This window comes from Mauremys mutica, chromosome 9 (genome assembly GCF_020497125.1).
Source record: "Mauremys mutica isolate MM-2020 ecotype Southern chromosome 9, ASM2049712v1, whole genome shotgun sequence".
Lineage (NCBI taxonomy): Eukaryota > Metazoa > Chordata > Testudines > Geoemydidae > Mauremys > Mauremys mutica.
In genome coordinates, this window is record NC_059080.1 from 70,485,475 (window position 1) to 70,499,404 (window position 13,930).

General features: G+C 43.5%; 1 protein-coding gene across 7 annotated transcripts in view; it reads left to right on the plus strand.

The window, feature by feature from the left end:
* Nucleotides 1–13,930, plus strand: part of RHBDD1 (rhomboid domain containing 1) — a 132,027-nt gene that overhangs the window by 58,700 nt on the left and 59,397 nt on the right. The gene's annotated exons all lie outside the window — the stretch shown is intronic.

Here is a 13,930-nt window from a genome sequence, read left to right on the forward strand (position 1 = left end):
CTATCGGCTGCTGACTGCTGCAGCCCATGAGTGGTGAGCTAGCTGACTTTATTCTGGCACCACAGCAGCCCCTGGTGGGTGAAAGGCATAACTGCAGTGCCTCGCCAGCAGAATATATTTTCTGAGGAGATAAAAAGTCTGCAGGTCATATGAATTCTGTGCATGTTCAGTGCCACAGAATTCCCGCAGGGCTGCCTTTCCAGTAGGGGAGTAGGCATGACTTGTCACCTCGCTGTTTTCCTGTTGCAGAGGAAAATAATGTCTCTTTGCTAAACCAGTGACTTGAACAACTTTTCTTGGAGAGCAATTGCAGCTGTTTCCTACCCACCAGAAATATAGTAAGAAGCACCCAGATAGTTTTCTGTGCCTTCCCAAGATGGTTAAGAAAAGCACATTAGATAATGTTGGCACAAGGGGTATGAAATGTATAGTCTGTCATTTTTACACAATCTCTGTCAGTTGTTGGCTTCCTTTAGCCCTCCAGTGACCACCTACATCCCAAGGTTAGATTGCAGGAAGTTCCTCTACTTCCCATTCAACTCACCAACTTACAGAAGCAGCTCTGTGGTACAGAACAGGCTCCTTCCCTCCCTGCTCCAACCAACTTCATTGGCTCCTACAGCCATTACTTTCCTCTTTAAATTCAGCTAAAATGTGAGGTAAATTTTTCATCTCAAATAGCATTTTTTGAGTTGACATACATTTTAACCCCTCCTTGAGCTCATTCTCCAAAGTATATCTTCCGCCAAAGCAGATCCTCCTCCTGTTCTCAACTAGGTGGATATCTGCTTATGGAAGAGGCAGTGTCTTTCAGGAATTTTCCTTGGATGCCTCTTAGGTCACACCTATATCTCTGCAAACATGCACAAGACCAGTGTTTCCTTCATATTGGCAGGCTTTCTTACCCTCAAGAAAATTCTCTCAAAAATCAAAGAAACACGTCACCCATCTCTCTCTCCCCTGAATCCTCGGCTCCTTGGTGTCAGGTTTGAAGTCTTGTCTTCTGTCTAATTCCTGCTTCAACAAGGGGATTCACTTTCCAAAGGACAATGAAATCTCCTCCTCTCTCTGCTTGCACTCAGGGGTGAAAGTATCTTACAGGGCTTACCAGTACTGCCGGAGTCCTGAGGGCACTGGCTGTGGCTGGGAGCCCCAGGGCCTTTAAATCAACCCAGGGCTCTGGCCTCTGCGGAGCTCCGGGCCCTTTAAATCCCCACTGCAGCTCCAGCTGCCAGAGCTGCGGGCGGGATTTAAAGGGCCTGGAGCTCCTGTGGCTGCGGGGAACCCCGAGCCTTGCCGGGCTGGGACGGGGATTTAAAGGGCCCAGAGCTCCTGCCGCTGCGGGGAGCTCTGAGCCCTTTAAATCCAGCGCCATCCCGGCCGCCGGAGCTGCAGGCAGGATTAGAACATAAGAACGGCCGTACCGGGTCAGACCAAAGGTCCATCTAGCCCAGTATCTGTCTACCGACAGTGGCCAATGCCAGGTGCCCCAGAGGGAGTGAACCCAACAGGCAATGATCAAGTGATCTCTCTCCTGCCATCCATCTCCATCCTCTGACAAACAGAGGCTAGGGACACCATTCCTTATCCATCCTGGCTAATAGCCATTTATGGACTTAACCACCATGAATTTATCCAGTTCTCTTTTAAACGCTGTTATAGTCCTAGCCTTCATAACCTCCTCAGGTAAGGAGTTCCACAAGTTGACTGTGTGCTGCGTGAAGAAGACCTTCCTTTTATTTGTTTTAAACCTGCTGCCTATTAATTTCATTTGGTGACCCCTAGTTCTTGTATTATGGGAATAAGTAAATAACTTTTCCTTATCCACTTTCTCAACATCACTCATGATTTTATATACCTCTATCCTATCCCCCCTTAGTCTTCTCTTTTCCAAGCTGAAGAGTCCTAGCCTCTTTAATCTTTCCTCATACGGGACCCTCTCCAAACCCCTAATCATTTTAGTTGCCCTTTTCTGAACCTTTTCTAGTGCCAGTATATCTTTTTTGAGGTGAGGAGACCACATCTGTACACAGTATTCGAGATGTGGGCGTACCATGGATTTATATAAGGGCAATAATATATTCTCAGTCTTATTCTCTATCCCCTTTTTAATGATTCCTAACATCCTGTTTGCTTTTTTGACTGCCTCTGCACACTGCGTGGACATCTTCAGAGAACTATCCACGATGACTCCAAGATCTTTTTCCTGACTCATTGTAGCTAAATTAGCCCCCATCATATTGTATGTATAGTTGGGGTTATTTTTTCCCAATGTGCATTACTTTACATTTATCCACATTAAATTTCATTTGCCATTTTGTTGCCCAATCACTTAGTTTTGTGAGATTTTTTGAAGTTCTTCACAATCTGCTTTGTTCTTAACTATCTTGAGTAGTTTAGTATCATCTGCAAACTTTGCCACCTCACTGTTTACCCCTTTCTCCAGATCATTTATGCATAAATTGAATAGGATTGGTCCTAGGACTGACCCTTGGGGAACACCACTAGTTACCCCTCTCCATTCTGAGAATTTACCATTAATTCCTACCCTTTGTTCTCTGTCTTTTAACCAGTTCTCAATCCATGAAAGGACCTTCCCTTTTATCCCATGACAGCTTAATTAACGTAAGAGCCTTTGGTGAGGGACCTTATCAAAGGCTTTCTGGAAATCTAAGTACACTATGTCCACTGGATCCCCCATGTCCACATGTTTGTTGACCCCTTCAAAGAACTCTAATAGATTAGTAAGACATGATTTCCCTTTACAGAAACCATGTTGACTATTGCTCAGCAGTTTGTTTTTCTATGTGTCTGACAATTTTATTCTTAACTATTGTTTTGACTAATTTGCCCGGTACTGACGTTAGACTTACCGTTCTGTAATTGCCGGGATCACCTCTAGAGCCCTTTTAAAATATTGGCATTACTTTAGCTAACTTCCAGTCATTGGGTACCGAAGCCGATTTAAAGGACAGGTTACAAACCTTAGTTAATAGTTCTGCAACTTCACATTTGAGTTCTTTCAGAACTCTTGGGTGAATGTCATCTGGTCCCAGTGACTTGTTAATGTTGAGTTTATCAATTAATTCCAAAACCTCCTCTAGGGACACTTCAATCTGTGACAGTTCCTCAGATTTGTCACCTACTCGGGTTTGGGAATCTCCCTAACATCCTCAGCGATGAAGACTGAAGCAAAGAATTCATTTAGTTTCTCCACAATGACTTTATCGTCTTTAAGCGCTCCTTTTGTATCTTGATCATCAAGGGGCCCCACTGGTTGTTTAGCAGGCTTCCTGCTTCTGATGTACTTAAAAAACATTTTGTTATTACCTTTGGAGTTTTTGGCTAGCTGTTCTTCAAACTCCTCTTTGGCTTTTCTTATTAAACTCTTGCACTTAATTAGCAGTGTTTATGCTCCTTTCTATTTGCATCACTAGGATTTGACTTCCACTTTTTAAAGGAAGTCTTTTTATCTCTCACCGCATCTTTTACATGGTTGTTAAGCCACGGTGGCTCTTTTTTAGTTCTTTTACTGTGTTTCTTAATTTGGGGTATACATTGAAGTTGGGTCTCTATTATGGTGTCTTTAAAAAGCGCCCATGCAGCTTGCAGGGATTTCACTTTAGTCACTGTACCTGTCACCATACATGCTACACTCAGTGCAATAAACTGGATAGCCCCCACTCTGCTGCTGGGCTTCTGCCTGCATTGTCTCCTAGTTAATGAAAGGGTTGTTTAAAGCAAGACATTTTAACTTCTGTTTAACTAACCCTCTCATTTTTGCATAGTTCCCCCTTTTGAAATTAAATGCCACCGTGTTGGGCTGTTGAGATGTTCTTCCCACCACAGGGATGTTGAATGCTATTGTATTATGGTCACTATTTCCAAGCGGTCCTGCTATAGTTACCTCTTGGACCAGCTCCTGTGCTCCACTCAGGATTAAATCTAGAGTTGCCTCTCCCCTTGTGGGTTCCTGTACCAGCTGCTCCATGAAGCAGTAATTTAAAGTATCGAGAAATTTTATCTCTGCATTTCGTCCTGAAGTGAAATGTTCCCAGTCAATATGGGGATAATTGAAATCCCCCACTATTATTGGGTTCTTAATTTTGATAGCCTCTCTAATTTCCCTTAGCATTGCATCATCACTGTTACTGTCCTGGTCAGGTGGTCGATAATCGATCCCTAATGTTATATCGTTATTAGAGCATGAAATTTCTATCCATAGAGATTCTATGGAACATGTGAATTCGCTTAAGATTTTTACTTCATTTGAATCTACATTTTCTTTCACATATAGTGCCACTCCCCCCCCTGCACGATCTGTTCTGTCCTTCCGATATATTTTGTACCCCGGAATGATTGTGTCCCATTGATTGCTCTCAGTCTACCAGGTTTCTGTGATGCCTATTATATCAGTATCGTCCTTTATCACAAGGCACTCTAGTTCACCCATCTGATTATTTAGACTTCTAGCATTTGTGTCCAAGCACTTTAAAAACTTGTCCCTGTTTATTTGTCTGCCCTTTTCTGATGTGCCAGATTCTTTTTTATGTGACTGTTTATCATCTGATCTGGCCCTTACATTATCCTCTTCCATCCTCTGCTCCTGACTATAACCTGGAGATTCTCTATCATTAGACTGTCCCCCAAGAGAAGTCTGTGTCCGATCCACATGCTCCTCTGCAGTAGTCGGCTTTCCCCCATCTCCTAGTTTAAAAACTGCGCTACAACCTTTTTAATGTTTAGTGCCAGCAGTCTGGTTCCACTTTGGTTTAGGTGGAGCCCATCTCTCCTGTATAGGCTCCCCCCATCCCAAAAGTTTCCCCAGTTCCTAATGAACGTAAACCCCTCCTCTCTACACCATTGTCTCATCCACGCATTGAGACTCTGAAGCTCTCCCTGTCTACCTGGCCCTGCGCGTGGAACTGGAAGCATTTCTGAGAATGCCACCATAGAGGTCCTGGATTTCAGTCTCTTCCCTAGCAGCCTAAATTTGGCTTCCAGGACATCTCTCCTACCCTTCCCTATGTCATTGGTACCTACATGTACCACAACCACCGGCTCCTCCCCAGCACTACACATAAGTTTGTCTAGATGCCTTGAGAGATCCGCAACCTTTGCACCAGGCAGGCAAGTCACTATACGGTTCTCCCGGTCATCACAAACCCAGCTATCTACGTTTCTAATGATTGAATCTCCCATTACTAACACCTGCCTTTTCCTAGCAACTGGAGTTCCCTCCCCCGGAGAGGCAACCTCAGTGCGAGAGGCAACCCCAGTACCATCTGGAAGGAGGTCCCAACTATAGGAAGATTTCCCTCTACTCCCATTGACTGCTCTGCTTCCCTGGGCCTTTCATCCTCCTTAACAGTGCAGGGGTTGTCTGACCGGAGGTGGGACAATTCTACAGTGTCCCGGAAAGCCTCATCAACATACTTTCCTGCCTCTCTTAGTTCCTCCAGTTCCGCCACCCTGGTCTCCAAAGTCTGTACGTGATCTCTGAGGGCCAGGAGCTCCTTGCACCGACTGCACACATACGTCACCTGCCCACAGGGCTGGTAATCATACATGCTACACTCAGTGCAATAAACTGGATAGCCCCCACTCTGCTGCTGGGCTTCTGCCTGCATTGTCTCCTAGTTAATGAAAGGGTTGTTTAAAGCAAGACGTTTTGAATGTAGTTTGGTTTATAGGTTTTAAGGGAACTAAAGGGGCACAGATAGAATCGACAAGGGACCCTCACTCCCTTCCCATTCCCCTTCCAAACTCCCTTGCGAAACTCGCTGTTAGCAGCCCCTGTTCGCAAAGCTCCCTGGTCGCTTGTGTGCGGCTTTATAAAGCCCTGGCTTGTGGAGCTGCGGGAGCTCTAAACCCTTTAAATCCCGGCCCCAGCTTGCAACGGGGAGCCCAGAGCCCTTTAAATCCCCGTCGCGGAAGCCGGTGCGGTCCGACACGGTGTAATGGGTCTTGCCGGTACGCCGGACCGGACTGGCTTACTTTCACTTCTGCTTGCACTTCAGAAGTCTCTGAATCTGAAGACAATGACTGTTTCTTATCCCTGAGAACATTAGTGACCAGATTGACTTCAAGGGAAGTGATGACAAGATCAGAGTTTTCTTCTAGTCAAAATAATAACATCTTAAAATGAAATATAAAAAGGATACATCAACTCTGAACCCATGGAGAAGATTGTGGACTCTGAATGAAAACACCTATGGTGAAAACCTGGCCCCATTGAAGTCAATGGGAGTTTTGCAGCTGCCTTCACTGAGGCCAGGATTTTACCCTTGAAGTGTGAAGGCTCAGTTTTAGGAATATAGGCATTTTTGACATACTGGATCATACCTGAGGTCTATCTAGAACTAATGTCCTGTCTCTGACACTCACTAATGCCAAGATTCTTCAAAGGAGGGTGGAAGAAATCTCTCACTAGACAGATATCCTGTGTTAATTTCTCCCCTCTCCCATATTAGGTTTAAATCCTAATCCCTAATTGTTACATTGTTTTAAATCCTGAAGCATGAGATTTATTGGCATTAAACTATTAAAACTCTGGTTATATTTTTATGCATTTAAATTGTCCAGTTCTTTTTTGAATCTTGCTAAATCTTTGGGCTCTTCAAATCTTCTATTCTCTCTCAGGAAAAAAGAATAGAGATGGTCTTGTGGTTGAGACTGCATTGGTAGTCAGGAAACCTAGTTTCAATTCCTAGTCTCTTTTACAGACTTCCTGTGTTACCTTAGGCAAGTCATTCGAGCTCTCTACACCTTAATTGCCCATATGCAAAATGGGAATAATAATATTCTGTCTTTTCTGTATAGGTAATAAACTTAATTCAGGCTCCATTTGATGTCATCCAACTCTTAGGAGAATGTTGGAAAAAACCTCAAGTATTCCAAATTTGTTAAAACAATTCTGTCTTATTCCATAAGATAAAATCATAATGCATATTCCCAAGAAGGCAAAGTTGATTAAACTACACAAATGCCCATGTGCTATATTATGAATTACACATAAAGGACCAGAGTCTGATATCCTTATATTGAGTAACATCTTACTCTGCAAGTAGCTCTATTAAAATCAGAGGCTATTCTCAAAGTAAGGTATTATTTAATGTGAGTAAATGTGTCAGTATCTGATCATAAGTCTTCAATTTAAAAAAGAGGGGTCTATATGTAGGTTTGGTAGAATTTGATTTTTTTGTGTGGCAATTTCAACAACACAGATTTTTTAAAAAATAATTGATTGTAACTATTGTTACAGCATTGGAAATTAAGGGGGATAGGGTAAATGTTAGGATTAGGGCATGGTTGACTCTGGGGATGCAGGGAACTCCCTGTGCGGCCAAGGGTCCCAAGACATGCATGCGTAAAGCGTAGGGAAAGCTATGGTCTTGGCCATGTACCATAGAAACCCTGGCCAGGATTCTATGGAGGATGAGCCCCTGGCTGCAGGGGAGACCACTCCTCTGCCTGAGGATGGCCCCTGCATTCCTAGCTGGTGAGTGAGGGAGCAGGGCTGTGACAGAGGGCTCCCTGCAAGTGTGCGGGACTGGTGACATTGGATCAATGCAGGCGCAAGGTGTGAGGAAGGCTGCAGTCCTGGCAGGGCAAAGCAGAGGAGGCCACCCCACTGCTGAATGACTCCTGCCCAAGGATGGAGCTGTTCAGCAGTGGGGTGACCTCTTCCCTCATCCAGGGGCTCATCATCGTCTTCCTTGCAGTCCTGGCCAGGGGTCTCTCCTCTGCTCACTAGGACCATTGTCTTCTCCACATCTTGTGCCTGCAGGGATCGATTGTCTCAGCTGTGCAGCAGTGCAGGGAGCCCTCTGCAACCCTGCTTGGACAGCCCTGCTCCCTCACCCCCATGGCAGCAGGGCTACGGAGGGCTCTCTGAGGGACACCCGATCCGTGTAGGTGCAAGGTGTGGAGGGAGGCTACACATGCTAACTGATACCGATAGCTGTTTGGGTTTTTTTTTTAAATCAATTTCAGTGAGTCAGTTGAAATCCATGTATCTATAAGATTAAATGGAATCCTGCCAAGTGTGTATATATACATTGTTGTTGTAGCCATGTTGGTCCCAGGAGATTAGAGAGATGAGTTGGATGAGGTAATATCTTTTACTGGCCTGGTCAGGACCTAAGGAAAAACTCTGTGTAAGCTTGAAAGCTTGTGTCTCACCCACAGAAGTTGGTCCAATACAAGATATTGCCTCAAAAAGCCTTTATATATTGTTGTAGTTTGTTTTTGCTCTGATATTTTATTACAGCACTGATATTCAGCTAATCAATATAATATTCTAATTACCAGAAAATCACAAAATCAGCTACTGCACATGCTTCTTTCTGGAGTTAAAAACAAACTAAAGAAACCAATACACAGCACTGTGTTGTAGCATTAAACATTATATGGATTTTTGGGGGGTTGACAAAAGCTTTAGTGATGGGTATTCTGTGTTTCATTGTAACGACATGTCTAAAGTAAAATTCACTTTGATTATTTTAGTTTTAAATCTTTTGAAATAAGCTGCATAACTAATAATGACATATGCTTTCACATCAGTTTTATTTTGTTGTCTTGCTAGTGAGAGGAAACTGAAAACTGCTGTTTCTATTATAAATGAAAATTACGGTTCTTAAAATAGTCTTGTTTCTTCACATGATATCTCTAAGGATTCAGAATTATAAATAATCCTACTGGTATTGGACCATTATTATAAATAGAAGGCTATAGATAGCTAACGAATAAATGGTGTTTTAGGAGGTGTGGACTTAAATCTGTATTTTCTCATACTGGAGTGGATTTATGAGTCATGCTGTAAAAATGAAACCATCGCAAATACTATGAGATCCTTACATATTACTATAAAAAGATTTGGACATACCTTAATTTTAATCTTGCTGCAGAAGAGATGTAGGTTGTGGGATGTCATTTTATTAAAACATTTGTTTGTATTTGCACTATCACAAAGTGAGTTCAATCTATAATAACCAAGACAAAACGATGGTAATAGAAATAAATAATAATTTAATACGTACTTCAGAAAGAAGTTAATAAATCAGCTTGAAACACCTTCAACAATCTTTAAATAACCGGCATCACTGCAGGTTAACAGCCTATATCCTCCTCCACCACCACCACCATTTTGTTATATTACATCGGGTTTTGACAAAGATAAATTTTCAACTGTAAGAGGTAATTTATTCTTATTTGGAGAATGCCCTTTGGCGAGACATGAGAGAGAGAAAGAATTCAGATTGTATCTGAGGCATGAGGGTGTCTGACTGGTAGATAGCTTTGGCATGGCAAGGCACATTTTTAAACTTTAGCTTGAGACAGCAACATTTATCAGACTATGGCAGTGTCCCTTTCTTAGTGTTTTAATGCTAATTTTAGTTGTGAATAATCATAGATATGTAAAACATGGGAAACACCGTGTATTGCGTCCAATACAACTCTGTCCTGTAGAACTTATTTTAGTATTGTTTTGTCTTTTTATTGTTTTTACAACATTATTTTCATTGTCCAGCCATGCTGGAAGAAAGACAGGCGGCAATAGATGTGGTTTAATTAGGCCACAATTTTATGTCTTAAAATATTAACTTCAAATACCTGGGAATACCCAGCAATAAAGTACACAGTGCAGGCAGTCTTGATCATTTCTACCTATTTGGAGGAGCTGCCATCAGCCTTCCCCCTTTCTGACCTTGTCCCATTTACCCTGTTGATGGGACCCTGTCGCTCTTGCCTCATATGAACTTTAACCAGATAAACTTTCTCTTTCCTCTCCCTCTGCTACCAGATGCAGAGGGAGCGTTTAAAGGGACAATCATCCCTTTTCTTCCGGCCACTTGGACAAGCACCCACTGCATACATTGGCAGTAAGATTTTCTTCATTTTTATTATTTAATCTACCATTAAATTTGAAGAACTAAAGATGTTTAAAGCTAAAAGCTTACAGTATTTAAAAAAGAATTTTTCTTAAAATGTAAATATTCCAGTTACCTGCCTATGTAAGTGCAGTGATTTCCGTTCCAAAAATCAGTAATATGCAGCTGCATGCTCTGTATGTCTCCTTAGACCCTGCCACAAGACACTGAGTACATTTAAAGTGATAATGAGCAATTAGGATGTTCTTCCCTGTCAATTAACTTGAAGAATAATGAGACTGAATAAGCACTGCCCTTTCAAAGGATGTGCGTTTCCTAAAAGCATGTAATTCTCTGCTGTTTACAATTACATGGATGGTGAAACAGCCACTTACATGAGTAAAAATTAAATCATATAATTGAAAACAGATGGATAGATAGATGTAAAGACAGGTACCACTTAATCTGAATTTAAAGCTACCTTAATTTCTATCTTTATTTCTCTTTCTTCTGCTGCAATTGTGACACCTCAGCTTCTGCTACTGTTATAATTGCTCTGCAGTTTGGTCAAAAGGTGGTGTTGCAGTTAATGTCCTATTAGTTGGAGAAATAAGTCTATCAGGATTTTAGGTCCTGGAAAACTGAGTAAAGATATAGAATTTTGGTCCTTTTGTATAGTTCTGTGTTGGTATCCCACCAACCTATAAAAAGAGTTCAGTTACATAGTCTTTTCTAAACAACCCTTATTTTTGCTCTAGAAAAAGCATTAGAAATTTCTAGAGCAAAAATAAGGGTTGTTTATTGCTACAAAATGAATGCTAGGTTTATTTATCTGAGATTTTAAAAAGGTATTCTATTTTTGTATATACGGTATCTGTTTTAATTTGTATTATTAAACTGACATGCAATGCTTAGGTGTGGTATTCCATAATAGAAGCCACTGTGTAGATTGTTCATATTACTAATTTTAGAATGGCTATAGTCTCTATAAATTAAAATGATACTTGTATATTGTCCTAAAGATTGTCCGGGATTACTTTTATATGTTGTTTTTAGGTGATTTATTCTTACATTTTATTTCCATTTATGATTATCATTATTGTAACGTTATATTGGCCATAAACTTAAATCATAGATTTCTTCAAATACAACATAGAAAAGGATTGGTATGTAATAAGTACTTATAAATAGAAATCTGAATCTTCTGTGACATTTTAAAATAACCATTTGTGATGACAGTAACATCCTCCATCTTTAAGTTTTATATTGTGAAAATAAAACATTCTGGCTGTTCATTTCTGTTTTGTGCTGATTTTGTGGCCACCTCATAGTGCAATTTTTCTGCAGCCACATCTCCGTAGAGTGTGTGTTTGACCTGAACATCTCCTTTTCTAATTTTCACGTTTCACTAAAAAGAAAAATTCCTTGCATTTTCAGATGTTCAAACTACTTAATACAGCACAATTGACTCTTATTCAGTGGCTTTCAACCTGTGGTCTGCGGACCCTGGGGGGTCTGCAGACTACAGTAGAATCTGAGTTATGAACACCTCAGGAATGGAGGTTGGTTGTAACTCTGAAATGTTTGTATCTCTGAACAAAACGTTATGCTTGTTCTTTCAAAAGTTTACAACTGAACACGGACTTAATACAGCTTTGAGACTTTAATATGCAGAAGAAAAATGCTGCTTTCTCTTTTTTTTTAGTCATTTACGTTTAACACAGTACTGTACTGTATTTGCATTTTTTTTGCCTCAACTGCTGCCTGATTGTGTACTTCCAGTTCCAAATGAGGTGTGTAGTGGACTGGTCAGTTCATAACTCTGGTGTTCGTAACTCTGAGGTCCTATTGTATGTCTAAGTTTTCCAAAGGGGTCTGCACCTTCATTCAAAATTTTTTAGGGGTCCTGTAATCAATCACGCCGGAGCTCGACCCTCCTGAGGGCAGGAGGGGAGCCACACCAACTCACTCCACGTCTTCTGTTGGACCGGCTGAACAACAGTAAACAGTATTAGGAAGCTCAGGCCCTTGGTTGCAGGGGGGCTGAGCAGTAAACAGTACAAGGAGCTCAGGCCCTTTGGTGCAGGGCTGAGCAGCAAGCAGTACAATAAGCTCAGGCCCTTTGGAGCAGGGGCTGAGCAGCAAGCAGTACAATAAGCTCAGGCCAGTTGTTGCAGGGGCTGAGTAGCAACCAGTACAATAAGCTCAGGCCATTTGTGGCAGGGCTGAGCAGCAAACAGTCAGAGAGCTCAGGCCCTTTGTGGCAGGGGCTGAGCAGCAAACAAACAGAGAGCTCAGGCCCTTTGGAGCAGGGTCTGAGCAGCAAACCAATACAATAAGCTCAGGCCCTTAGTTGCAGGGGCTGAGCAGCAACCAGTACAATAAGCTCAGGGCCTTAGTTGCAGGGGCTGAGCAGCAAACAGTCAGGAAGCTCAGACCCTTTGTGGCAGGGGCTGAGCAGCAAACAAACAGAGAGCTCAGGCCCTTTGGAGCAGGGGCTGAGCAGCAATCCAACAGTCAGGAAGCTCAGGCCCTTTGTGGCAGGAGCAGAGCAGCAACACACAGTACAAAAGGCTCAGGCCCTTTGGAGCAGGGGCTGAGCAGCAAACAGTAGGTGTATAGGCCCAGGTCCTTACACCTGACTGTTGGGTGAGGGGGAAAACTGCCACCCGTGAGTGGGGTGGCAGGGGGGACACAGACCCGCCCACTCCACTGTGTCCCAGCCCGGGGCCCTAGCAGCGGCTATCACCCCGGCTGGTCAGTGGGGTCCTGACCGCAACACACTGACATCGGGACCTCTACGTCTGTAGCCTGACAGGGGTCGGCTACCCCCGGGCTACTTCCACTTTCCCCCTCAGGGCCTACCTCGTCCGTGGCACCAGCTCCAGGCCAGTCAATCAGCATAGGCTCCTTGGGACCAGGGCTTGGTGGCAGGTCCGGCAGCTCCTCGGGGAAGTCCGGCCAGGCGTGCTCGGGCGGCTCCTCCGGGTAACAGCAGGGACGGGGAAGCTCCGGCGGCTCCTCTTCGTAGTGGACGCAGGGGAGTTCCAGCGGCTCCTCCCAGTACCGGTCACGGGGAAGCTCCGGTGGCTCCTCGTCGTAGTGGGCGCGGGGAAGCTCCGGCCAGTCAGGACAGCTGCCTCGGGTCCTGGAGGGTTCCCAGTCAGGAGCTCCCGCCGGCACGTCTGCTCCCAGTGGCGGCTGGGCTCTGAATGAGCTCTGGCGGCCGGCTTTTCTACTTCCTGTCTCGCCCCTTGACTTCCGGAGGGCGGGGACAGGTGGTGGTGGCTCCGCCCACTTAGGTGTCTGCAAGGGCGCTCCCTCTGCGGGGCAGGAGGGGAGCCACACCGACTCACTACAGGTCCACAAATGAAAAAAGTATGAAAACCACTGTCTTACAATGATCTTCCTGTTTTTCTGACAGTAGCTAAGCTTTTTAATACCTTGGTCTTCTAGTTTGATGAATAAATATCAACCTGTTTTAATTTGTGTACAGGCATTCAGTTTCTAGTGATTTGCACATATCCATTCCACTTGATATGTGTGTGTGCCCAGAGTTGGAGATTTTCCCCTTAATGCAGAACCTGTTGGGGCAATTTATACATTCTCCACTACCTCATGTTGCTGTGTGATGGTATGACAGGTGCAGCTGCCCCAGATCTCCCTCCATTTGTTCTGATGGCCTGTGATCAGTAGTCAGAGCACATCAATTTGCTTCTGCAAGTTTCTCCCTTCACGGGCAATTTATCTTCTGTTTCTGTAAATAGTTAATTAGTATTTGTTACTGTTAGATTAGTATAAGATCTTTTTGTTGTTTTTTCTTGGACTGTGGGGTCCTGCTTATTTATGGGATATCAGCATCTGGTACCAGGGTATGCATTGGTCTTTACAGTTTTAAGCTGCGTGCTGGCTGCAAGAAATCTGTGCTGGAGCATTACCCTGCCTGAAGTACCCCACTGAGGGTCACATGCGAGACCACTGCCAGTTTTGCAGGGATTTCAAACACTGGACAAAGAAGGACAGGGACGTGAGACTGCACGTTCCCATAAAGGCTGTCC